Below are 25,182 nucleotides of genomic sequence, written 5' to 3'. Positions count from 1 at the left end.
AGGCTACCCAACTTATGGTTAGCAATGTACAGTGTGCAGACCTTTGCACTGCGTGTTTATGTGATTTGACCTTTGAACTAGATTGCCTTTAACAGTTTTACTGGTTTGATACTTTGCCATCATATCTAAATGAGATTAATAATTTTGTAAAATATAGTAATGATAACTTTTTAGAATTGAATGTTGAAAAAACAAAGGAAATGATTATAGATTTTAGAAAGAAAACGAATAAATGTGATCTAGTTAAAGATGTATTGTCCCTTTGACTAATTCCAAAAAAATTAAAAATAACAGATTTCGAAAAAAGGTGGGTCAATTTGAAGTATCATAATAGTTATTAACTATCACCAAAAATTTGTCGAAAAAAAAATCATTTAACTGAAATACAGACGTTTTTTTGTTAAAAAAATAACTCTGACTTCCAGTCAAAGTTTTCGATCAAAACATACCCCATAATGAAACGCGCTTGTTTGGCTACTCTGTATGCATAATCATAAAACTTCCTCACGATCTGTGTGAAAATACCTTCTCAATCGTGACGAGTTGTAAGCAATCCTAATTAGCATATGCATAATGCGTACTCGTGGTTTGAAATCTTTGTTTACTTTCGCTCGCGACGATTTTCCAGACGAAATGTAATCAAACTAATTTACCTGTTAATTACGTAAACTTGTTGCTTTTGGCTCGAATTTTCGACTTAATTAAAGTGAATAACTTTAATATTACTTTGATATGGCCAATTTAAATTTAGAATATTTTGACCTTCATTTTTTTGTGTTTCAAGGGACAATACATCTTTAACATAATGGGTAGACAAATTCAGAGGGTGGAAACATAAATATCTGTGGGTTGTATTTAACAATAAATTGGAGTAACCATTTAGATCTCATTATGAAGAAAGTCAATACTAGAATGTACCGTTTAAGACAACTAAACAAGTTCAGTGTACACTGTAAATAATAATATTTTGATTATATTCTATCAGTCTATTATTGTTGGGGTTTGGAAATATTGTATTGCAGGGTGGGATGGAAATGCTACAGATGGAGATAAGGGTAGAATTGATCGTGTGTTAAGAAGGGTTGAGAGGATGTCTGGTTTGTGTCAGCAGTCGGTGGATTCAGTTTATTGCGAGAACCTGGACAGGCTTTTTGGGATTGTGTTGAGGGATGAAAGTCATCCTTTGAATTCCGATTTAGGCAGTCTCAGGAGTGCTCGCAGTGGAAGATTGCGATCCGCGGCTGCTGGCACAAACCGATATCTTTTCTCCTTTCTGCTCACAGGTATCAGGAGACATCAGCGGAATTCATCCAGATGAGCACCAAGGAATAATATGTTCTTATTGTTTCGTGTTGTTATAAATATTGTAATTTTGACAAGCAATGTAATTTTCTCCTTGTGGGAACAAATAAAGATTATACTTGATACTTGATGGAGGACTCTCCATGTAGACCAGGCGCCCAGAGAATATATTCATGTGAAAAGTCACAACAAGTTTGATGGGCCGATTATGTAGATATATGGCCAAGATTCAATAATCAATATTGCTGCCAGGTCCTATCCTGTAAATTATATTTAAGGTCATCAACAACATTGCTCCTAGATATTTAAAATAAAAAAATTTAAAAAAATTTACCCTGGGGACACAAAATTAGGCGTAAAAAATGGATTTAATCATGTGAAAAGTCACACGGATAGTTGTTGGACATCGTTCCCATGTGTATACAATGTTAAAACAGCAATGACGACAGCAACTTTATCCTTTCCCGAGACAGTAGCCCTAATAGTCTAGTGGCACTCTCACCACCAGACGGGGGACAAATTGCCATCCAACTTTTCTAGAACAGAATTTTCCGTAGATTACGAATCTGAAAGGTAATCGAATAGGAAGCGTTTTCGAGATATAAAGCGTCAAAGTTCAAAATTGACCAATTACAACAATGTATTACATGTATTATAACTACAACCCAATGTGGTCTTTTATGACATTTTACATTACATGGTTCTCGAATACACAGTAATTTCATCATACTGGCGATTTCAAATGTACTGTACTAATACATGTCTTTTACAGGAACGAATGAATAGACACAGTGATTTATGTATTCAACTAATATTAGCACCCTGGGAATTACTTCCGAAAGAGAAACTTGTCACTACATTAATTAATACAAACATTGAGTGTCTTCAAATCTTTCCTCAAAACCCACCTTTTTAATTTGTAATTTTTCTAAATTTTCTGTCTTTGTAAAGCGCATTGAGGCTTTCAGCATAATGCGCTATATCAAGTACCATTTATTATTATCATTATTAATAATAATATTATGTGTTGAAATTTCAAAATGCACAATATTAATTTAATTAGTCAAAGGGACAATACATCTTTTTGCAAACTGGCCAATTGGAACTTTTGGTTTTATTTACTAATAAATAATTCGTGAAAACCTTTGACAATGCATCTACAAACCATGTCATATTGTTTTTTAATCGACAAAGCCATTATAATTGTGTGAAACAAGGGTGAATGACACCGATTTTTTTTTAAAACAATTTTAGGCTATTTGAATTTTAAAATTTTGTTGAGGCTGTAATAAAACAATGTAACTTTTTGAGAAGGTTGGTTTTATAGTTTCTGAATATTTGATTTTTCAATAGTAGTTAATAAAAAAATCTTGTTGGGGTTATTTTTTTTTTTTTAATGGCTGCTTAAACACGTGCCTGTTCCTAAATTAATAAGAACAACATATATAGGGAAGATATACAAAGCCTCTTTGGTTTTATTTATAAATCAATATAGTCTAGGCCTTACAGTTAGAAGAGCCAGGCTTTAGCCTATATAGTGGGGTAGTGCATGCATTATTGGCGCGTGTTCATTGTCGGGCGAGCGTTATTTATATGCCTAGGCCTAAGATAGTAAGGTAAGGTAAAGTCGAAACCTAAGGCCGTGGTGCCCATCTCCATTTCTTTAGCGTTTGGGCCAGACTCCACTAAGTGTGTATATTTGTGGGTACGCCACACAAACGAGTCTGATTTACCTTCCCAGTACTTTTTACATACCGGTACCCATTTCTATCACCTGGGTGGGGAGGAACAATGTGGATAAAGAATCTTGCTCAAGGACTCAACACTGCAGTGACCGAGCCCGGGCTTGAACCGACAACCTCTTGATTGCAAGTCCAATGCTCTAACCATAAGAATAAATATACAAATATAATTAAATAATGATTATTATTAATTGAATGTTGTTTTTTGTTTTACAGATCACAGAGGGTTGTTCTGCATACTTCAACAATACAAATAGCAATAAATCAACAACAATTTCTCATGAGTCATATTAATTTACTGCTGGCATATATGTGAAACAATACTATTAATAAATCTGGGAAAAATGCCGAACGTTCTTTAGGAAATTGATATCCGAAATTGATATCCGCGTCTGCTTTTGCGACCTTCTTGTTAAGTTTCTCAAACTGTCTAAGGTCCTGCTTGGTTACTGTCTGCCATTAAAAGTTTTTATGTTGCTATCAAATTCGTGTTAATTTTACTTTTTGTTCGAAAGTTTGGCCACACCATTAATGACTTTGCCTCGACTAGTACAGTAACCAAGCAGGACCTTAGAATACTATTAATACATTAATTATGGATATCTACAGATTTGTATTATCCTAATTTACTTATTTAAAGGTTCAAGCGGCGGTTGGTTGGCGGTAGTTTAATCAAGTTTAAATGTAATTTTCAAATCGGCAAATAAATAATGGTAATACTAAACACAGTAAGCTTAAAGTAATAGAAAATCTTTTAAGATTAGGCCTAGTACAAAAGATGTACGCTAATTTGATGTACAAAACTTGTCTGATTTGAGGTGAAATTTGTGATAATATTAAATGTTAAATGGTGTGTACTGTACAGTATTTCCATTATTATGGAGCAATAAAGGTCAAGAAAGACAGTAAAATGGTGGAATAGCAACTGCACAATTGCCAGGGACAGACAACGTTTTTGGTTTGGTATATGGAAAGACTGTGGGAGGCCTAGGTCCGGCCAGATATTTTAATGTTATAAACTTGCCAAAAAACACTTTAGAATCATTTGTAGATCGTCCGTTAATAATGTTGCTAACAAAAAGTACAAAACTTTGAATAGATTAATAAAAATCCCAGAACGCAATTAATAATGCTAAGGGTAAAAGGAATTCTAATCCAAATGATATATCTATTCAATCATTAACAGACTTCTACGAGTCTAAGTTTGCTCCTAACACTTCATAGAAGAGGCTGATAGGCTAATGATAATTTTAGCTGTATTGGATGTACAAAGGCACATCAATTCTCTTAATAAGGGATCTGCTCCGGGAAATGACGGCATTATGGCTGAACATCTGATGCATAGCCTCCATACTAAGTTAAAATTCATCATTATTTGTAATTTTTATTTTTTATTTTTATTTTTAAAACCAGAAACAACAGCAGAAACAAATCTGCCACTTACAGCTTGGTTTAACAGATACAATACAAATTACAACAACTCAGAAACACTTAAATTACGACGAAACAGATAAAGATTGGAATTAAAAATGTCAATATGGGGATTAGCCTGGACTAAACTATTATAATATAAACTTAATCTACTGATGTAACCATTTTTGAGAACATTGACTCTACAAAAGGGAACACAAAGGATATTGTTGTTTCTAAAATTATGGGCAAGAACACGAATACCGAAATTGGAGATAAAGTTGCAGTCAAAAATAGAATGAAGACATTTAAAAAGAAAAATATCTATCTATGTAGTGAAGGGGGAGATATGGGATATATTTTTTTATCATCACAATTATAAAGATTGTTACATTTAAAAAGGTTATTAGGTGATCATTTAGAATAAAATGATCACCTATTGTTATTGTACTTGCATTAAAATATTCTTCTTCTTTCTGTACACTTTTTGTGTGTCAATTATCTCAAAAAGTTAAATGGCAATGATCACAAGAATTTCACAATGTCTTTGAAATATTTTAACTTAGTCCTAATAAGCTTTTCAGCGTGATCACTCATCCGTGACGTCGTTTATACGCCATTTTGTGAAATCACATTATGAATCATATCTCCATAATTCATTATCACATATTAATGAAATTCACTACACGTAAACTTCAGGTCAAGGGTAAAAATATTAGCAAATAAAAATGCACGCGTGAAATCGCGCGTTAAAAATTTAAAAAGCTCAAAATTATGTTTTGATCAATTTAGAGCATGAATTTGGCCATTTGCGTGTTTTAAAAAATTACTGCGCAAAAACATGTTTTTCCGCGTGCGTACATAGAAAGCATAAAAAATACATTTTTTTTGTACAAATTGCATTCTACTCATCTTCCTTAGTACATTCACCAAATTTGAGTCCATTTCGACTTAAAATAGTGCTATACGAGCACGTTAAAAATGACAAAATGCGCACATTAATTGTACAAAAGTGCTAAAAATGGTAAAAAATAAGGCCTTTTTAAAATGAATATAACTCTTCAGAATGGAAGGTGACCCCCAATTTTTTTAACTTATTATGGAAGCCAATGAGTTGTAGATATAAATGTATATACACATTAGACGTACAAAATGGTATGACATCATCATTTGGCCACATGAATTTTTAAAATAGGGTTTTTTCCCCTTTTGTCATAGACCACCATATTCAACAGAGCGCAACTCGCTTATCTATGATCGATTTTCTTTAAATTTTTAATATATATTCTACCTCAACCAATTATGTTACGTATGAGTTTACAATATTTTTATTTGGATGATGTTATCACGTCTTAAAATTTAAATAACGGTGGTTACGTAATTTCACCTACAAGGTATATTTGAATACCTTACAGCTCTTCTGAATTAAAGTTGACCTTGATGTTTATAACATATTATGAGAGCTGGTGAAATATAGATATGAATTATTATAAAAATTAAGCCTATCGGATGTTGTGACGTTATCATATGGCCAGTTGAAGTTAAAAAGTAGTTTTTTCATCTCTTTCGTCAAAGTTATACAATTTTTAAAGAGCGCGCACCGCCCTTCTACGTGCCAAATTTTCTTCCAATTGTTATATTTTATTGCTCAATTCATTATCTTTCGATATTGTTATCCACAAGTTTATTTTGATAATGTCATCAGTGCCGAAAAATTAGAACATGATACGTGTCCGTAATTTCACCAATGCTACACTGAATATAGATATACAGTATATACTGTACATAATGTATGGCATATAATAGGCACAGCACTATAGTATAAGCGTATAATAGAATGGCATACATCAACATTTTCTGATTGTATGTTAACATACGTGCATGTTTAAAAAATATTAATGTCAATAAAATTATAAAAATGATCACCTATAATTCGTCAAAATGACGAATTAAATTCTAGTTCTGATTGTGATTGTGGCTGATGTAGCGCAAGCAGCTTATTGCATTTATTAAGAAGATGATCGACATGAAAAGAAAAAGTAAGGGAACTATCTAAAATAATACCGAGATCACGATGTTAATGCACCTTATTAATAGGTTTGTCGTCGACGGAATAGACATAAACAATTTTATTTTTATTTAAAGTAAAGGACAAAATATTGCACTTGGAAGAGTTTAACATCATGCCCCACAAAGTGGACCAGGAACTAAATTTAGTAAGGTCTCCCTGAAGCATTTCAGCATCTTCATAACTGTTGATAGTTTTAATAATTTTTAGATCGTCAGCAAACATAAGACAATCTGAATAGCAAAACAGCGATGGAATATCGTTCACATACAGATTAAAACGGAGGGGACCGAGGATTGACCCCTGAGGAACACCCGAATGAACTGGAAGCCACTCAGATGCCTCGCTATCGATAACTACACGTTGACGTCTACCATCCAAATAGCTTCTGAACCAGGACAAAAGATGAGGATTAAAACCAAGTAGTTAAAGTTTAAAAATAAGAAGATTGTGTGGCACCAAATCGAAAGCTTTTGAGAAGTCAGTATATATAACATCACATTGTGCTCTGCCCTTGATGATAATCACTATTGTGAAGCTTGTATACAATAAATATATAATAAACTAGAGGGTACTCCGAGAGTACAAACCTCCGCCTACTGTAAAATTCCCCTACATAAAATGTCTCCGGGAAATATTTTTTTTACATTTTTTTAATTAGTTCTAAGTGTAAAAAGGCTAACTGCACACTACAAAGTTGTGGATGAGAGTTTGGTGTAATGGTTATGTATCCAGCCTCTCACAGTTGAGATCGCTGGTTCAAGTCCCGCTGAGGGTTTTTTTTTTTTTTTTTTATTTCTTTTTTTTTTTTGTGGACATTGATCTTTGACCCTGAACCTTCAAAATTTAACCTTAAAAACTAGAATTTAATTCGTCACTTTGACGAATTATAGGTGATCATTTTTATCATTTTAATGAAATTAACATTTTTTAAACGTGCATGTACGTCATATACAATATGTACAGTATATACTGTATATCTATATACAGTGTAGCATAGGTGAAATTACGGGACCCACATCATGTTCTAAATTTTTGGTATGATGGAATTATCAAAATAAACTCGAAGATGACAATTTCGAAAGATAATGAATTGAGCAAATAAATATAAGGATTGGAAGAGAATTTGACACGTAGAAGCGCAATGCCCGCTCTTTGAAATTTGTATAACTTTGACTAAAGAAATTTAAAAACTACTTTTTAACTTCAACTGGCCATAATATGATAACATCACAACATCCGATAGGCTTAATTTTTATATGAATTCATATCTACATTTCATCAGCTTTCATAATAAGTAATAATCTTCAAGGTCACCTTTACTTCTGAAGAGCTGTCAAATATTCAAATATATAGTGACGGTGAAATTACACGACCTACGTTATTCAAGTTTTTACACATGATGACGTCATCAAAATGAAAATCTTGACAACTCATGAGAGAGATAATTAATTGAGCAATCATATACTAAAATTTGAGCAAAAATCGACCACAAAATAACCTAGATGCGCTCTGTTGAATGTAATAATCTATGACGAAAGAGGAAAAAACCTAATTTTTTAATTTAAGTGGCCATTTGATGACGTCACAACATTTTGTACGTCAAATGTGTACATGAATTCATATCTACAACTCAATGGCTTCCCGAATAAGTTAAAAAAATTAGGGGTCATCTTGCATTCTGAAGAGTTATTTTCATTTTAAAAAAGACCCATTTTTCACAATTTTCAGAACTTTTGTGAAAGTAATGTGCGCATTTTGTCATTTTTAACGTGCTCGTATAGCGTTATTTTAACTCGGAATAGACTAAACTAGATTTATACATCAAATTTTATTTTTTTACGATTTTTAAGTAACGCGCGCGCAAAAACGTGTTTTTGTAAACGTCATGAAAAGCTTCGCAGCACATCTTCATGTGCATGACGATATGTTGAGAAAGTTACAAAATGTTATGTTTGCAAGTTTTAGAGAAAAGCGTTCCACAAAAATCATACAGAAAGAAAGAAGCCAAATAAAAAGATGATTTCGTACAATCACAAGAGGTTATCCTGCAACTTCGTTGCGGATAACCAACTAGAATTTAATTCGTCACTTTGACGAATTATAGGTGATCATTTTTATCATTTTACCGAAATTAATTTTTTTTAAACATGCACGTATGTTAACATACGATCGGAAAATGTTGATGTAATGTATGCCATCCTATTATACGCTTATAGTGCTGACTTGTGCCTATTATTATATGCCATATACAATATGTACAGTATATACTGTATATCTATATATATCTATATACAGTGTAGCATAGGTGAAATTACGGGACACACATCATGTTCTAATTGGTTATCCACAACGAAGTTGCAGGATAACCTGATGTGATTGTACGAAATCATCAACTTTTTATTTGGCTTCTTTCTTTCTGTATGATTTTTGTGGAACGCTTTTCTCTAAAACTTGCAAACATAACATTTTGTAACTTTCTCAACATATCGTCATGCACATGAAGATGTGCTGCGAAGCTTTTCATGACGTTTACAATTGCGCAACGTGACGTACGCGCGATTTAACGATTTTCTCGTATTTAACATAGGTCAAAAACTAAATAACATTTTAAATTGAAACTTTGCACAAGTTTAATTTATATCATGCGCTAACTTTCTGTTGAACAAAAATTGCGTGTTTTACACAAAGGTACGCGCGCACGCGCATTTAAAATTTCAAAATTATTTTCTAATCAACTTTCTACGCGTTTCATGTCATTTTAAGCATGTCAAAAATTCCCATGCGTGCGCAAATTTTTACGTGTGCGGTGCGCACGTAGAATTGAAAACATATATTTTTCCCGTGATTTATGTTTTTTCAGCCTCTTCTAGTAATTTTACCAACTTTTAAACAATTTGGACTTAAGGTTACGTCATACGAGCACGTCGAATTGGTCAATTTGCGCGCGTTTTTGATGAAAAAGTTCAGAAATTCGTCAAAATTATGCCTTTTTTAAACAGTCGTAGTTTCTAAACTGCACGGTCAACTTTTTGTGGATGACATATTCTGGAAGTTGATGAGTTGTAGATATAGGATCATGTATCAATATGGCTAACCGGACATTGTGACGTCATTGTATGGCCACGCGAATATAAAACTTAGGATTTTTGTATCTTTTGTCATAGCTCATCACATTTAATAGAGCGCATCTCCACTTATCCGTTTTCCATTTTCACCCCGATTTTGATATTGTCTAGGTCAATCAACTATCTTTCGCATGAGTTAAAAATATTTTAATTTTGTTGACGTCATCATGCCTAAAAATTTAAATTACGTGTGGCATTAATTTTATCTGTACAGTAAATTTTAATCTGTTATAGCTCATAAGAATAAAATGTGATAATCACGATTAAAACGTTTTCTGGAAGCTATTGGATTGTAGATACGAAATCATGTGAAAATTTTGCCAATCTGATGATGTGACGTCATCATATGGCCACTTAACTAAAAAAAGTCGTATTTTCATTTTTAGCGTAATAGTTCATTACATTTAAAAGAGCGCGCATCAATATTTCACGTATTCAAATTTCTTCTGCACGTTAATATGTTGTTGCTGAGATAATATCCTTCCGAAATTGCTATCTTTGTATTTCATAAATGACGGCTCCCGTAATTTCACCTAATCTACACTGTATGTAATATGTAAACAGATTTTACTGTTTATACCGACTGTAATGGAATAGCCCAAATCGTTTATTTCCTACCTATTTCTATAATGTAGCAGGCCAAATAAGACGTTATTTTTACAGGATAGAGGGAGGCAAACAATATTTTTCTCGTATCAGAGCCGTTCATCGTTGTTAGGAGATATGTGATTTCTATTACATTTTCTGGTTTTGTTTGTCAGTTGCTTGTCCGGCCTGTAGGTCATAATGCCAACGTGAACGCTTCCTTTTGGCCTCAACCTATCCCCTTAATGTTAGAAGGTACGTCGTTAAACGTCCATGTTTCACCACTTGCGCAGCGGATAACCAAACTCGTCAAAGTGACGAGTTTCATGTCTAGTTTTTTGGTATGATGGAATTATCAAAATAAACTTGAAGTTGACACCTTTCGAAATATAATGAATTGAGCAAATAAATATAAGAATTGGAAGAAAATTTGGCACGTAGAAGCGCAATGCGCGCTCTTTCAAATTTGTATAACTTTGACTAAAGAAATTTAAAAACTACTTTTTAACTTCAACTGGCCATATGATAACATCACAACATCCGATAGGCTTACTTTTTATATGAATTCATATCTACATTTCATCAGCTTTTTTAATAAGTTATGATCTTCAAGGTCACCTTTAATTCTGAAGAGCTGTAAGATATTCAAATGTATGGTGTAGGTGAAATTACACGACCTACGTTATTCAAATTTTTACGTGATGACGTCATCAAAATGAAAAGGCCGACAACTCATGAGAAAGATAAATAATTAAACAAGCACATACTGAAATTTTTGAGAAATTCAAGCACAAATAACCGAGATGCGCTCTGTTGAATGTGATAAATTACACAAAAAGTTAAAAAATCCTAATTTTTAAATTCAAGTGGCCATTTGATGAGGTCACAAAATTTTGTACGTCAAATATGTACATGAATTCATATCTACAACTCAATGGCTTCCCGAATAAGTTAAAAAAATTAGGGGTCATCTTGCATTCTGAAAAGTTATTTTCATTTTAAAAAAGACCTATTTTTCACCATTTTCAGCACTTTGATGCAATTAATGTACGCATTTTGTCATTTTTAACCTGCTCGTATAGCGTTATTTTAGGTCGGAACGGACTCAAATATGGTGAATGTACTAAGGATAGTGGGTAAAATGTGATTTGTACAAAAAATTCGTATTTTTTACGCTTTTTAAGTATCGCGCGCGCAAAAACGTGTTTTTGCGCAGTAATTTTTTGAAACACGCAAATGACCTAATTCATGCTCTAAATTGATTAAAACTTAATTTGGAGCTTTTTAAATGTTTAACGCGCAATTGCACGTGCATGACCTTGAAACGCGTAAGTTTTTATTTGCTAATATTTTTACCCTTGACCTGAAGTTTATGTGTAGTGAATTTCATTGATATGTGATAAAGAGTTATGGAGATGATTGATAGTGTGATTTCACAAAATCGCGTATTAATGACGTCACGGTTGAGTGATCACACTGAAAAGCTTATTATGGTTAAGTTAAAGTAATTGAAAGACATTGTAAAATTGTTGTGATCATTGCTATTCAACTTTTTGAGATAATTGTTACACAAAAAGTGTACAGAAAGAAGAATAACTAAACATGAAACTCGTCACTTTGACGAGTTTGGTTATCCGCTGCGCAAGTGGTGAAACATGGACGTTTAACGACGTACCTTTTAACATTAAGGGGATAGGTTGAGGCCAAAAGGAAGCGTTCACGTTGGCATTATGTCCTACAGGCCGGACAAGCAACTGACAAACAAAACCAGAAAATGTAATAGAAATCACATATCTCCTAACAACGATGAACGGCTCTGATACGAGAAAAATATTGTTTGCCTTCCTCTATCCTGTAAAAATAACGTCTTATTTGGCCTGCTACATTATAGAAATAGGTAGGAAATAAAACGATTTGGGCTATTCCATTACAGTCGGTATAAACAGTAAAATCTGTTTACATATTAAATACAGTGTAGATTAGGTGTAATTACGGGAGCCGCCATTTATTCCAAATTTTAACATGGCGGCGGCATCAAAATGAAATACAAAGATAGCAATTTCGGAAGGATATTATCTCAGCAACAACATATTAACGTGCAGAAGAAATTTGAATACGTGAAATATTGATGCGCGTTCTTTTAAATGTAATGAACTATTACGCTAAAAATGAAAATACAACTTTTTTTTAGTTAAGTGGCCATATGATGACGTCACATCATCAGATTGGCAAAATTTTCACATGATTTCGTATCTACAATCCAATAGCTTCCAGAAAACGTTTTAATCGTGATTATCACATTTTATTCTTACGAGCTATAACAGATTAAAATTTACTGTACAGATGAAATTAATGCCACACGTAATTTAAATTTTTAGGCATGATGACGTCAACAAAATTAAAATATTTTTAACTCATGCGAAAGATAGTTGATTGACCTAGACAATATCAAAATCGGGGTGAAAATGGAAAACGGATAAGTGGAGATGCGCTCTATTAAATGTGATGAGCTATGACGAAAGATACAAAAATCCTAAATTTTATATTCGCATGGCCATACGATGACGTCACAATGTCCGGTTAGCCATATTGATACATGATCCTATATCTACAACTCATCAACTTCCAGAATATTTCATCCACAAAAAGTTGACCGTGCAGTTTAGAAACTACGACTGTTTAAAAAAAGGCATAATTTTGACGAATTTCTGAACTTTTTCATCAAAAACGCGCGCAAATTGACCAATTCGACGTGCTCGTATGACATAACCTTAAGTCCAAATTGTTTAAAAGTTGGTAAAATTACTAGAAGAGGCTGGAAAAACATAAATCACACGAAAAATATATATGTTTTCAATGCTACGTGCACACGTAAAAATTTGCGCACGCGTGGGAATTTTTGACATGCTTAAAACGACATGAAACGCGTAGAAAGTTGATTAGAAAATAATTTTGCGCATTTTGAAATTTTAAATGCGCGTGCGCGCGTAACTTTGTGTAAAACACGCAATTTTTGTTCAACAGAAAGTTAGCGCATGATATAAATTAAACTTGTGCAAAGTTTCAATTTAAAATGTTATTTGGTTTTTGACCTATGTTAAATACGAGAAAATCGTTAAATCGCGCGTACGTCACGTTGCGCAATTGTAAACATCATGAAAAGCTTCGCTTGACGACGTTACATAAATGTCAAAATGTTAACATAGTTCACAAAATGTTATGTTTGCAAGTTTCAGAGAAAAGCGTTACACAAAATTCATACAGAAAGAAAGAAGAGAAACTAGATTTGAACTCGTCACTTTGACGAGTTAGTTATCCGCACGACAAACGCCACGTGCACGTCATACGTTGGAATTTTGCACACGGAAAAAGATTATGGCATTATGACCTGAACTGAAGAATATCATATGCTGTTAGTGCTGAATTCTGTCAATTTTGTGTCATATAGTATATACAGTGCAAACGGTATAATCTGTATACATGTTACATACAGTGTAGAATAGGTGAAATTACGGGACCTCCCGTTTATTCTTATTTTTAACATGGCGACGGTATCAAAATGAAACACTAAGATAGCAATTTCGGAAGGACATTATCTCAGCAACCACATATTACCGTGTAGAAGGAATTTGAATACGTAAAATATAGATGCGCGCCCTTTTAAATGTGATGAACTATTACGCAAAATATGAAAATACGACTTTTTTTATTCAACTGGCCATATGATGACGTCACAACATCCGATTGGCAAAATGTTTACATGAAATCGTATCTACAATCCAATAGCTTCCAGAAAACGTTTTAATCATGATTACCGCTTTTTATTCTGATGAGCTATAACAGATTGAAAGTTACTGTAAAGATGAAAATAAGTGACCCACGTTATTTACATTTTTAGACATGATGACGTCAAAAAAATTAAAATATTTTATATATTTATATTCTGCATGAATTCATATCTACAACATATCTGCTTACATATTAAGTTAAAAAACTCGGGGGTAACGGTTGATCCTGAGAAGCTATAATAGATTCAAAATAGGCATAATTTTGACAATATTTTGTAACTTTTGCAACTAAAACGCATGCAAATGGTCTAAATCAACGTGTACGTATGACGTCATTTTAATTTGAAATGATGTCAATCTTTTTAAAATTGACTAGGAAAGGCTGGAAAATCACAATTTAATAGAAAAAAACCTGATTTTCATGCTGCATGCGCACTGCACGCGTAAAATTGTTCGCGCGCGCGGGAAATTTTGACATGCGCAAAATGTCATGAATGGCGTAAAAAGTTGATTAGAAATTAATTTTGCGCATTTTAAAATTTTAAATGCGCGTGTGCGCGTAACTTCTTGTAAAACACGCCATTTTTAGTTAACTAAAAATTTGCCCTTGATATGACTTACATTTTCATAAAGGGTCAATAAAAAATTACGCTTGGTTTTTAAGCTATGATCAATCATTAAAAATCATAAAATCGCGCGTAAGTCACGTTGCGCAACTCTGGCGTCATTCAAAATAGGAGGTGCACAACTTCACGTAAATGCCCACATGTTGTCAAAGTTATGAAATATTATGTTTACACATTTTAGAGATACGTGAGCCACAAAAAAACGGGAAAGAAATAAGAATAATACAGAAAACTAGACATGAAACTCGTCACTTTGACGAGTTAGTTATCCGCACAACGACAAACGCCACGTGCACGTCATACGTTGGAATATTGCACACAGATAAAGATTATGGCATTATGACAAGAACTGAAGAATATGATATGCTGTTAGTGCTGAATTCTGTCAATTTGTGTCATATAGTATATACATGCAAAGAGTATAATCTGTATACATATTACATACAGTGTAGAATAGGTGAAATTACGGGACCCGCCATTTATTCCAATTTTTAACATGGCGACGGTATCAAAATGAAACACTTAAATAGCAATTTCTGGAGGAAATTATCTCAGGAACAACATATTAACGTGTAGAAGAAATTTGAATACGTAAAATATAGATGCGCACCCTTTTAAATGTGATGAACTATTACGCAAAATATGAAAATACAACTTTTTTTATTCAACTGGCCATATGATGACGTCACAACATCCGATTGTTTACATGAATTCGTATCTACAATCCAATAGCTTCCAGAAAACGTTTTAATCGTGATTATCACATTTTATTCTTACGAGCTATTACAGATTAAAATTTACTGTAAAGATGAAATTAATGACTCACGTAATTAAAATTTTTAGGCATGATGACGTCATAAAAATTAAAATATTTTTATCTCATGCTAAAGAAAGTTGATTGACCTACACAATATATAAATTTAGGAGAAAAAGGAATACAGATAAGCGTGATGCGCTCCATTGAATGTGATGAGCAATAACGAAAGAGACAAAAATCCTATATTTTACATTCGTGTGGCCATACGATGACGTCACAATGTTTTTTTAGCCTTATCGATGCATGATCCGATATCTACAACTCATCAACTTCTAGATTTTGTAATAAAAATAAACGGTTCACGGTTTACTTTAGAAACTATGACTGTTTAAAAAAAGACATAATTTTGACGATTTTTTAAGCTTTTTCATAAAAAACGCGCACGAATTGTCTAATTCAACGTGTTCGTATGGCGTTATTTAAACTGGAAAAGGTCTAAATTGTTTTCAAAATTACTAGGAAAGACTTGAAAAATATAATTCAAGAGAAAAAAATATGTTTTTAACGCTACGTGCGCACCGCGTGCGTAAAAAATTGCGCGCCCGTGGGAATTTTTGACATGCTCAAAATGACAAGAAACGCATAAAAAGTTGATTAGAAATTAATTTTGCGCATTTTGAAATTTTAAATGCGCGTGCGCGCGTAACTTCTTGTGAAACATGCCATTTTTAATCCGTAGAAAGTTTGCCCCTGATATGACTTAAATTTTGTCAAAGTGTCAATACTAAATGACTTTTGGTTTTTAATCTATAATCAATCATTGAAATTCATAAAATTGCGCGTAAGTCACGTTGCTCAACTATGACGTCATTCAAAAATAGGAGGTGCACAACTTCACGTAAATGCCCATATGTTGTCAAAGTTATGAAATGTTATGTTTACACATTTTAGAGAAACGCGACTCACAAAAAGGAAGGAAGGATCCAAGAATAATACAGAAAAACTAGATTTGAACTCGTCACTTTGACGAGTTCGGGTTATCCGCGCAAACGCAACATGCACATACGTTTAAAATATATGAACGCCGACAATTATTATACCATCTTATGACATGAATTAAATATGTTTACAGTGCTGAATTGTACCTATTTTGTAGCATACAGCATATTACAGTATTTACAGAATACATTGTATGTTATATACAGTGCAGCATAGACGAAATTTCGAGACCCATCTTTTAAATCCAATTATTAACAAGATGACGTCATCAAATTGACATATAAAGATAACAATTTTTGAAGATAATTATCTAAATAATTACATTAATACAAATTTGAAGAATTTTGAGCACGTAAAAGTGAGATGCGCTCTCGTTTAAATGCAATGAACTTTTACGCAAGAGATGAAAATATGACTTTTTGAATTCAACTGGCCATATGATGACGTCACAACATCTGTTTGGCAAAATATTCACATGAATTTGTATCTACAATCCAATAGCTTCCAGAAAACGTTTTAATCATGATTATCACTTTTTATTCTGACGAGTTATAACAGATTGAAATTTACTGTAAAGATGAAAATAGGTGACCCACGTTATTTACATTTTTAGACATGATGACGTCATAAAAATTAAAATATTTTTAACTCATGCGAAAGATAGCTGATTGACCTAGACAGTATTAAAATATATGAGGAAATGGAATACGTATAAGCGAGATGCGCTCTATTTAATGTAATGAGCAATAACGAAACAGTCAAAAATCCAATATTTTACATTCGTGTGGCCATACGATGACGTCATAACATCCGAGGGGTAAAGATTCTGCATGAATTCATATCTACAACATATCTGCTTACATATTAAATTAAAAAAATTGGGGGTAACGGTTGATCCTGAGGAGCTATAATAGATTCAAAATAGGCATAATTTTGACAAAATTTTGTCACTTTTGCAACTAAAGCGCGCGCAAATGGTCTAAATCAACGTGTTCGTATGACGTCATTTTAATTTGAAATGATGTAAATCTTTTTTAAAATGACTAAGAAAGGCTGTAAAATCATAATTCAAGAAAAAAACACATGATTTTCATGCTCCGTGCGCACCTTACGCGTAATTTTTTTCGCGCGCGTGGGAATTTTTGACATGTTTAAATTGTCATGATCAGCGTAGAAAGTTGATTAGAAATTAATTTTGCGCATTTTTAAATTTTAAATGCGCGTGCGCGCGTAACTTCTTGTGAAACATGTCATTTTTAATCCATAGAAAGTTTGCCCTTGATATGACTTAAATTTTCACTAAGTGTCAAAACAAAATGACTTTTGGTTTATAATCTATGATCAATCATTGAAATTCATAAAATCGCGCGTAACTTACGCTGCGCGACTCTAACGTCATTAAAAATATGGAGGTGCACAACTTCAGGTAAATGTCCATATAATGACAAAGTTATACAAAAGATATATTCACAAGCAATAGGGGATATGTGACGCACAAAAATCCGGGAAAGAAAGAAGAATAACAAAGAAGATGAAGATGAAAAAAAAGATATTTACAATCACATGGGTTATCCGCAACTAAGTTGCGGATAACCAACTAGATTTGAACTCGTCACTTTGACGAGTTCGGGTTATCCGCGCAAACGCAACATGCACATACGTTTAAAATATATGAACGCCGAAAATTATTATGCCATCCTATGACATGAATTAAATATGTTTACAGTGCTGAATTGTACCTATTTTGTAGCATACAGCATATTACAGTATTTACAGAATACACTGTATATGTTATATACAGTGGTAGCATAGACGAAATTACGAGACCCATCTTTTAAAGCCAATTATTAACACGATGACGTCATCAAATTGACTTATAAAGATAACTATTTTAGAAGATAATTATCTAAATAATTACATTAATACAAATTTGAAGAATTTTGGGCACGTGAAAGTGAGATGCGCTCTCGTTTAAACGCAATGAACTTTTACGCAAGAGATGAAAATACGACTTTTTTTATTCAACTGGCTATATGATGACATCACAACATCTGATTTGAAAAATGTTCACATGAATTCGTATCTACAATCCAATAGCTTCCAGAAAACCTTTTAATTATGAGTATCACTTTTTATTCTGACGAGCTATAACAGATTGAAATTTACTGTAAAGATGAAAATAGGTGACCCACGTTTTTTACATTTTTAGACATGATGACGTCATAAAAATTAAAATATTTTTAACTCATGCGAAAGATAGTTAATTGACCTAGACAGTATTAAAATATCGGGTGAAATGGAATACGTATAAGCGAGATGCGCTCTATTTAATGTGATGAGCAATAACGAAACAGTAAAAAATCCTATATTTTACATTCGTGTGGCCATACGATGACGTCATAACATCCGAGAGGTAAAAATTCTGCATGAATTCATATCTACAATTTATCTTCTTGCATAATAAGTTTAAAAAATTGGGGGTCACCTTCGATCCTGAAGAGCTATAATAGATTCAAAATAGGCATATATTTGACAATATTTTGTAACTTTTTTAACTAAAACGCGCGCAAATGTTATAAATCAACGTGTTCGTATGACGTCATTTTAATTTGAAATGATGTCAATCTTTTTTTAAATGACTAGGAAAGGCTGGAAAATCACAATTCAAGAGAAAAAAACATGTTTTTCATGCTCCGTGCGCACCTTACGCGTAAAATTTTTCGCGCACGTGGGAATTTTTGACATGCTCAAAATGTCATGATCAGCGCAGAAAGTTGATTAGAAATTAATTTTGCGCATTTTGAAACTTTAAATGCGCGTGCGCGCGTAATTTCTTGTAAAACACGTCATTTTTAATCCATAGAAAGTTTGCGCTTGATATGACTTAAATTTTCACCAAGTGTCAATACAAAATGACTTTTATTTTTTATCCTATGATCAATCATTAAAATTCATAAAATCGCGCGTAAGTCACGTTACGCAACTCTGACGTCATTCAAAATATGGAGGTGCACAACTTCAGGTAAATGTCCACATAATGACAAAGTTATACAAAAGATATATTCACAAGCAATAGGGGATATGCTGCTCACAAAAATCCGGGAAAGAAAGAAGAACAAAGACTAGACATGAAACTCGTCACTTTGACGAGTTAGTTATCCGCACGACAAACGCCACATGCACGTCATACGTTGGAATATTGCACACAGAAAAAGATTATGGCATTATTACCTGAACTGAAGAATATGATGTGTTGTTAGTGCTGAATGCTGTATATTTTGTGTCATATAGTATACACAGTATAATCTGTATACATATCACATACAGTGTAGAATAGGTGAAATTACGGGACCCGCTATTTATTCCAATTTTTAACATGGCGACGGTATCAAAATGAAACACTAAGATAGCAAATTCGGAAGGAATTATATCAGCAACCACATATTAATGTGTAGAAGAAATTTAAATACGTAAAATATTGATGCGCGCCTTTTAAATGTGATGAACTATTACGCAAAATATGAAAATACGACTTTTTTTATTCAGCTGGCCATATGATGACGTCACAACATCCGATTGGCAAAATGTTTACATGAATTCGTATCTACAATCCAATAGCTTCCAGAAAACGTTGTAATCATGATTATCACTTTTTATTCTGACGAGCTATAACAGATTAAAATTTACTGTAAAGATGAAAATATGTGACCAAGGTTATTTACATTTTTAGACATGATGACGTCATAAAAATTAAAATATTTTTAACTCATGCGAAAGATAGTTGATTGACCTAGACAGTATAAAAATCGGGGTGAAAATGGAAAACGGATAAGTAGAGATGCGCTCTATTAAATGTGATGCACTGGCTTCCGATGTCTCATAGATGTCAATTCAAAATAGCGTGTCTTGTATGGCGTTCGCTTAAAGGTTCCGCTCCAAGTTACCTGAGAGATATTCTTACTGTGCGGAATGTTTCTCGCAGTACTCGTTCAAGCACCAGCAATTATAACCTGACAATCCCACGAACTAAACGAAAGACATTTGCTGACCGTTCGTTCGCCGTAGCAGGACCCAAAATTTGGAACAGATTACCAAGTCACATTAAACACTTAGACGACTATAATCAGTTTAAAAAACATTTAAAAGCACTATACTTCAAACAATGTTACGATACTAATTGATGTGAAGCGCCGCTGATTATAATTAAATGTTGTATAAATGTGCGCTATACAAGTAATAATAATAATAATAATAATAATAATGAGCTATGACGAAAGATACAAAAATCCTAAATTTTATATTCGCGTGGCCATACGATGACGTCACAATGTCCGGTTAACCATATTAATACATGATCCGATATCTACAACTCATCAACTTCAAGAATATGTCATCCACAAAAAGTTGACCGTCCAGTTTAGAAATTACGACTGTTTAAAAAAAGGCATAATTTTGACAAATTTTGACGAATTTTTTAACTTTTTCATCAAAAACTCGCGAAAATTATCCAATTCTACGTGCCCGTATGACGTGATTTTAAGTCGAAATTGTTTAAAAGTTTGTAAAATTACTAGAAAAGGCTGGAAAAACATAAATCACGCGAAAAAAAAAGTTTTTTGCGCTACGTGCGCACGCATGCGTAAAAAAATTGCGCGCGCCTGGGAATTTTTTACATGCTTAAAATGACATGAAACGCGTAGAAAGTTGATTAGTAATTGATTTTTCGCATTTTGAAATTTTAAACGCGCGTGCGCGCGTAACTTCGTATGAAACATGTCATTTTTTGTCCACAGAAAGTTAGCGCATGATATAAATTAAACTTTTGCTAAGTTTCATTTGAAATTGTTATATGGTTTTCGATCTATGTTAATTACGCGAAAAACGTAAAAACGCGCGTAAGTCACGTTGCGCAACTCTGACGTCATTCACAAAAAGAGGTGCACAACTTCACGTGAATGCCCATATGTTGACAAAGTTATGGAATGTTAACTGTACACGTTTTAGAGATACGCTCTGCACAAAAATGACGGAAAGAAAGAAGAATACAGAAAAAAAAAAGATGAAACAGGACAGTTCCAAGGAGTTATCCGCTGAATGCGGATAACGGATAACTAATGATGAAAAAAAAAGATATTTACAATCACATGGGTTATCCTGCAACTAAGTTGCGGATAACCAACTAGATTTGAACTCGTCACTTTGACGAGTTCGGGTTATCCGCGCAAATGCAACATGCACATACTTTAAACTATATGAACTTCGACAATTGTTATGCCATCCTATGACATAAATTAAGTATGTTTACAGTGTTGAATTGTACCTATTTTGTAGCAGCATATTACAGTATTTACAGAATACATTGTATGTTATATACAGTGTAGCATAGACGAAATTACGAGACCCATCTATTAAATCCAATTATTAACACGATGACGTCATCAAATTGACATATAACGATAACAATTTTTGAAGATAATTATCTAAATAATTACATTAATACAAATTTGAAGAATTTTGGGCACGTAAAAGAGAGATGCGCTCTCGTTTAAACGCAATGAACTTTTACGCAAGAGATGAAAATATGACTTTTTGAATTCAACTGCCCATATGATGACGTCACAACATCTGATTGGCAAAATATTTACATGAATTCGTATCTACAATCCAATAGCTTCCAGAAAACGTTTTAATCATGATTATCACTTTTTATTCTGACAAGATATAACAGATTTAAATTTACTGTAAAGATGAAAATAAGTGACCCAAGTTATTTACATTTTTAGACATGATGACGTCATAAAAATTAAAATATTTTTAACTTATGCGAAAGATAGTTGATTGACCTAGACAATATTAAAATCTCGGGGGAAATGGAATACGTATAAGTGAGATGCGCTCTGTTGAATGTGATGAGCAATAACGAAAGATACAAAAATCCTATATTTTACATTCGTGTGGCCATACAATGACGTCATAACATCCGAGAGGTAATAATTCTGCATGAATTCATATCTACAATTTATCTTCTTACATAATAAGTTAAAAAAATTGGGGATCACCTTTGATCCTGAAGAGCTATAATAGATTCAAAATTAGCATTATTTTGACAATATTTTATAACTTTTCAACTAAAACGCGCGCAAATGGTCTAAATCAACGTGTTCGTATGACGTCATTTTAATTTGAAATGATGTTAATCTTTTTTTAAATGACTAGAAAGGCTGTAAAATCATAATTCAAGAGAAAAACACATGATTTTGATGCTCCGTGCGCGCAAATTTTCGCGCGCATGGGAATTTTTGAAATGCTCAAAATGTCATGATCACCGTAGAAAGTTGATTAGAAATTAATTTTGCGCATTTTGAAATTTTAATTGCGCGTGCGCGCGTAACTTCTTGTGAAACAAGCCATTTTTAATCCATAGAAAGTTTGCCTTTGATATGACTTTAATTTTCACCAAGTGTCAATACAAAATGACTTTTGGTTTATAATCTATGACCAATCATTGAAATTCATAAAATCGCGCGTAACTTACGCTGCGCGACTCTAAAGTCATTAAAAATATGGAGGTGCACAATTTCACGTAAATTTCCATATGTTGACCAAGTTATGAAATGTCATGTTTACAAGAATGACAGATATGCGTGACACAAAATTCTGGGAAAGAAAGAAGAATAACAAAGAAGATAAAAAAAGAAACGTGACAATAACAAGGGTTATCCGCAACTAAGTTGCGGATAACCAAAAAAAAATATTGATCCACTACAATCACAAGGAGTTATCCGCTACTAAGCGGATAACTAAAAAAAAAAAGATGATGAAACAGGACAGTTACAAGGAGTTATCCGCTGAATGCGGATAACTAATAAAAAGTTGATAATGATGATTTCAAACAATCACAAGAGGTTATCAGCAACTTCGTTGCGGATAACCAACTAGAATTTAATTCGTCACTTTGACGAATTATAGGTGATCATTTTTATCATTTTATTGACATTAATATTTTTTAAACATGCACGTATGTTAACATACAATCAGAAAATGTTGATGTATGCCATCCTATTATACCCTTATAGTGCTGAGTTGTGCCTATTATATGCCATATACTGTAAATCTATATACAGTGTAGCATTAGTGAAATTACCGACACACATCATGTTCTAATTTTTTGGCACTGATGACATTATCAAAATAAACTTGTGGATAACAATATCGAAAGATAATGAATTGAGCAATAAAATATAACAATTTGAAGAAAATTTGGCATGTGGAAGCGCGGTGCGCGCTCTTTAAAATTTGTATTAACTTTGACGAAAGAGATGAAAAAATTGCTTTATAACTTCAACTGGCCATATGATAACATCACAAGATTCGATAGGCTTAATTTTTATATGAATTCATATCTACATTTAACCAGCTCTCATAATAATTTATAATTATCAAGGACAACTTTAATTCAGAAGAGCTGTAAGGTATTCAAATATACGTTGTAGGTAAAATTACGTAACCACCGTTATTTAAATTTTAAGACGTGATGACGTCATCCAAAAGAAAATATTGGCAACTCATAAGTAACATAATTGGTTGAGGTAGAATGTATTAAAAATTAAAAGAAAATCGATCACAGATAAGCGAGTTGCGCTCTGTTGAATATGGTGGTCTATGACAAAAGGGGAAAAAACCCTATTTTAAAAATTCATGTGGCCAAATGATGACGTCATACCATTTTGTACGTCTAATGTCTATATACATTTATATCTACAACTCATTGGCTTCCATAATAAGTTAAAAAAATTAGGGGTCACCTTGCATTCTAAAGAATTATTTTCATTTTAAAAAGGCCTTACTTTTTACCATTTTTAGCACTTTTGTACAATTAATGTGCGCATTTTGTCATTTTTAACATGCTCGTATAGCACTATTTTAAGTCGAAATGGACTCAAATTTGGTGGATGTACCAAGGAAGATAAGTAGAATCGAGTTTGTACAAAAAAATTTTAACACGCGATTTCACGCACATGACCTTGAAACGCGTAATTTTTTATTTGCTAATATTTTTACCTTGACCTGAAGTTTACGTGTAGTGAATTTCATTTATATGTGATAATGAATTATGGAGATATGATTGACAATGTGATTTCACATAATGGCGTATACGTGACGTCACGGATGAGTGATCACGCTGAAAAGCTTATTAGGACTAAGTTACAGTATTTGAAAGACATTGTGACATTTTGGTAATCATTGACATTTAACTTTTTGAGATATTTGTTACACAGAAAGAAAAAGAAGAAGAAGAACTAGATTTGAACTTGTCACTTCGACGAGTTCGGGTTATCTGCGCAAACGCAACATGCACATACTTTAAACTATATGAACTTCGTCAATTATTATACCATCCTATGACATGAATGAAGTATGTTTACAGTGCTGAATTGTACCTATTTTGTAGCATACAGCATATTACAGTATTTACAGAATACACTGTATGTTATATACAGTGTAGCATAGACGAAATTACGAGACCCATCTTTTAAATCCAATTATTAACACGATGATGTCATCAAATTGACATATAAGGAAAACAATTTTAGAAGATAATTATCTAAATAATTACATTAATACAAATTTGAAGAATTTTGAAAACGTAAAAGAAAGATGCGCTCTCGTTTAAACGCAATGAACTTTTCGCAAGAGATGAAAATATGACTTTTTGAATTCAACTGGCCATATGATGACGTCACAACATCTGATTGGCAAAATATTCACATGAATTC

At 32.9% G+C, this 25,182-nt stretch overlaps 1 protein-coding gene across 2 annotated transcripts in view; it reads right to left on the bottom strand.

The window, feature by feature from the left end:
• Positions 1-25,182, bottom strand: part of LOC144844414 (protein TANC2-like) — a 120,528-nt gene that overhangs the window by 84,259 nt on the left and 11,087 nt on the right. The window lies entirely within an intron of this gene.

Source organism: Antedon bifida, chromosome 1 (assembly GCF_963402885.1).
Source record: "Antedon bifida chromosome 1, ecAntBifi1.1, whole genome shotgun sequence".
Classification (NCBI taxonomy): domain Eukaryota; kingdom Metazoa; phylum Echinodermata; class Crinoidea; order Comatulida; family Antedonidae; genus Antedon; species Antedon bifida.
The sequence above is the reverse complement of the archived record's forward strand: the minus strand, read 5'-3'. Positions and strand labels throughout refer to the sequence as shown.